Here is a 4318-nt window from a genome sequence, read left to right as displayed (position 1 = left end):
TTATGGGGCTGCCAATTATTTTCTGACTCTCCCCTCTTCACCACCCCAAAGGCGATCATGTGACCCGGGTTTGGCTAATCAAAGTAGCTCATCCCAGATTCACACCAGACCAATCACTTGTTCTCTATTGAGAATCCGAATCTTGAAAGGAGACACCTAGGGAACAAAACTGAGGTGTCTGATGGCAGCACCCTAGAGAGAAAGTTTATGGATTTCTGCTCCTGGGATCCCTGGGAGTAATGTGTCCTCCCCCAAGTCCACTGGGTGTCCAGCTGCTCTTTCAGTTCTGTGAGCTACTCAGGATTCTTCCAATAACTCCCTTTTTGGATTAGATTCAAGTCAGTTTCTGTCATTTGTAACCAAAAAACAATAATTGATATAATTAAGAATGAATAAGTGCCTTGTGGAAAAATCAGTCAGCAAAGTATTATACAACCATTAAAGAGAATGAAGTAAATATGTATGTACTGAAATTTTAAAAATTCCTAAGGTGATGCATTCTCATCACAGGAAACAATACAGAAGTATATAACTGCTACTAATAGTGTGGACTGCAGAACTGGTGGTGGACCACAAACTGTTAATTGCCCCCAGCGAAGTACATACAGAAATCTACAGTAAGCATTTAGAAACTTTTATAGCAGTTTGAAAATGCCACAACATCCTTATCAAATTTTACAAAATTATTGGTTGACAACAGATTGTAAATTAAAACCCAAAAAAACCCAAAGCTGGATCTTCACTAGTGATTGTAGGAGAAGTACTGGAATGTGAAGAAGTCAAGACTTTGAGATTTCACCCTTCTTGCAAGCTAATATGTTAGCCTGCCATAGTTTCATGGATTCTGGCAGAAGACAAGAGACTCCTGTCTCTGACACCTGGATCAGAGACAAAGGGCTGTATTACTCACTGCAATTGCAATAGCCAGAGTATCAGTATTTGTGCCAATTTCCTGAGCTCCAGTTCCCACCCAGTGCTATAGAGAAGTCCAGGTGACATCTGTACACTCAGTGGGTTGAGTTATTATACTAGACAGTAAACAAATCTTCCCTCTGCTTCATACAGAGACACTGTCTTTATCTCCCAAGGCTGTGCTATCCTTGAATAGAGATTCCAGATCAGCAGCTGTCACAGTGCCTCTGCTTGCAAGATATGCAGAAACACAAGAGACCCAATGAGAATTGTCTCCCAATAAGATAGATAAGGTCTTAAGTCCAACCTATGCTCAAAACATCATTCCTCAGAAGTAACCACCGTTGAGTGAGTGTATATTCTTCCATACATTCACTTCCTTTACAAAAATAAATCATATTTTACGTATTTTTTCCAAACTGCTTTTTTTGACTTTGCAACATATCAATGAATTACAGGTACAAAGAAAGAAGCTACAACCCACTATGGCTAAAATAGGAAATGTGTCAAGAACATTATAAAATCCGTGTGCCGGAATTGCAAAGCTGTTCACATGAACTATAGGAAAGAGAGCAAGACGATTTTTATACTGTTGCTGAAGAAAGGGAATGTTGACTCCTGTTTCACAATTTCAGGAGATTTCAGGAACTTCTCACTGTTAACTTCCTTTATAAAAGGCTATTTTCCTGTCTTACCCCAAAATGTGTATTAGTGTAGCATGTCATCGCTCCTTAGGAAGGTGACCCATTTTGGGTCATTACTGGGGAACTGGCTTATATTCATCTTGCGTTTAGTCGTGAGGGAGAGGGGAGGCAGGAGAGGGGAAGGGATGCAACAGTGGGGAGCAGGGAAGGAAGGTAGATTGGACGCGCTCTCTTGGGATGGAAGAGCCTTTTCAGCCCGGAATTTCCCAATAGTCCCCAGCAGCACAGAGCAGGTTATCAAATTAATGTTTGTTGGATAAATGAAGAAAAGAAAGGGAAGGAGGGGTTGTGAGGGACAGAAAAGGTACTGCTGGGGGGAGGGCTGATGCGGCAGGCCCTCGCGCTCCGCCCTGGGTGGCTCTTAACGCGCGGGACTGAGGAAACTAAAAACGCGGACGCCCAACCTGTCCAGGTCAATTGAATTAGAATGGCAGGTTGGGCTTGGGGAGAGGAAAGCACGGGAATTTTGCTTAAAGCTCCCAAGGCGAACCTAACGCGCAGTTGAGAACCTTCCGAGCAAACCCCAACGAGAAAGACAGCACCCAAGTCGCGGGCGCGCGCCGCTCCCACAGTCACCTGGTTCGCAGCTCCAGGGCGACGAACCCGAAGCGCGCACGCGCGCGGCGCCGCCGCTGGGGGCAAATCACAAATCATACGCAAGATGATGGCATCACGTAAGGAGATGGTGTGAAAAGTTGGATCCTGTGGTGACCCAGTGGCCTAATGGATAAGGCATCAGCCTCCGGAGCTGGGGATTGTGGGTTCGAGTCCCATCTGGGTCGCACCAGGGTTAATTTTGGTGTAGACCCGCACTGACGACAGAAAAGGATGTTTTGAAGTGTTTATTTCTCGGCAGCGGCCTCGAGGCCAATTGTTATTACAAATTGAGAGGTCCTTCCATGCACGTTAGAAACAGTAATAGAGAGCTTGCAAATAAAAGATAAGATCTGTCCAGAAATGAGGCTTTATTCTTGCTTACTTATACTAATTTTTAAGAAAGGGGGAAAACAAAAAGCCTTAGAAAGTAGAAACAAGCGATTGGGCAGATGGCATCCCCTTTTTTTCCCTCATTTGCAAAACTTTCTCCCCATCCTTACCCCAAGGGGTTGAATGAGCAGATCCAATTCTGTTGGCTCCAAGCCAATTTATTTCCAGTATTAAGCAGAGTTTAATAGAGAAGCAACTGTGCTGTTACAACATACAAATATAACGAACATAATTTATGATTTCTGTTGTCAAAGTACGGAGTATTTTGTATGTGGGGTTGATTTGCAAATTAGTGTAGTAAAAGAAATACAAACAGACTTTAAGCTTTTCAGACCGATTCAGTTCCCTAGCCTGAAAAGTTTAAACTGTTCTTGCAAAATCTGTAGAAGGAATATCATTGAATTAATTTTTACTCTTTAGAAAGAGCTAAACACTAAAGGCTATGTGGTACCCTGAACTGGACCCTGAAACAGAGTAACGACATTAGTGGAAAAAACTAGAGGCATCTGGATAAAATCTGGAGTTTAGTTAGTAGTATTATGCCGATGTTGATTTCTGAGTTTTGACAAATGTACATGGTAATATAAAATGCTAAATTAGGGGAAACTCTGAGAGCTCTCTGTACCATCTTTGCAACTTTTCAGTGAATCTAAAGTTACTCCATAATAGAAAGTTTGTTTAAAAAAACAAAAGCAAAAACAAACAAACAAACAAAAAAAACCCTAAACAACCACTCACGGACAATTTTAACAGAATTTCCCCGGCTCCTGTACCCCCTTTAAGATTAGGGATGCTGTGCTGAATTTTCCTACCAGAAATCTTCAACAAATGAAGAAGACCAGGGGATAATTTCCATCTCCATTCCTGGTATCTCAGAGATGGTGGCCGCCTTAGGTTCTGTGGGGGTTCACAAAATCTGAACTTCACTGTCTCCTGTAGGCAGCCTAGGGGGATAAAAGACCTTGATGCTTCAGATGAGCTTGCTTTCACACCTGGGGATGCGCGGCCCCAAGCCCTGGGCCCGCCAAATTCATCACAGGGTCTCTGCGCTTTGGCCTTTGGGCGGGGCTCCTCCCGCAACCGTGACCACTCGACTGTCTCTCCTCGTTACTCTCCTCCAGCCTTCTTCTTAGCCCAACTCCTTCTCCCTAACAGGTGTTTTGCAGTTCACGCACCGTAGTCCTTTCAGCTGAAGTCAGTAACATTTATTGAGTGCCTGTTGAATACCTCAGGTAGTTCAGGGCACTCGATGCAAATTCCACAGCACCCCCATCTGTGCCCATTTCTTCCCTCTCCTGTCTCAGAGGAAGAGGTGTCCGTCCACCAGTCCCAGGTGGCTCCCTCTCTGGCAGTTAATAAACACTCAAAAATCCATTGATTTCCCCTCTTGCCTATGTCTTTAGCTTATTTCTCTCACCCCCAAACATTCAATGCATTCCCCATTCCTTAAAAGTGCATTCTTGGCCCTGAGGTACCTCTTTCCAGGCCTGATTGGGCTCTTTTTGTCTCCTCTTGCCGTACTTTCCTCACTCCCCTACACGCCTTCCCCTACAGTAACAAATTTAAGGAACACGTCTCAGTTTTCATTGTGCTCAACCTCTCTGTGAGTTTTAGATTCTTGACCGTCTTTCCCTCCAGAAACATGCTCCTTTCCCAGGCTTCCAGAACTCTCTTTTTCTTGGTTCTCCAAACAACTTCTCAGTCTCCTTTACTAG

General features: G+C 43.9%; 1 non-coding gene across 1 annotated transcript; it reads left to right on the top strand.

Annotated features, from left to right (window-relative positions):
• The first annotated feature begins 2325 nt into the window (after positions 1 to 2325).
• TRNAR-CCG lies at positions 2326 to 2398 on the top strand. Its single transcript has one exon. It is a non-coding gene; the product is annotated as a tRNA-Arg (tRNA).
• Positions 2399 to 4318: the final 1920 nt, after the last annotated feature.

This window comes from Choloepus didactylus, chromosome 18, assembly GCF_015220235.1.
Source record: "Choloepus didactylus isolate mChoDid1 chromosome 18, mChoDid1.pri, whole genome shotgun sequence".
NCBI classification, from domain to species: domain Eukaryota; kingdom Metazoa; phylum Chordata; class Mammalia; order Pilosa; family Megalonychidae; genus Choloepus; species Choloepus didactylus.
This window is presented reverse-complemented; position numbering and strand designations above follow the sequence as displayed.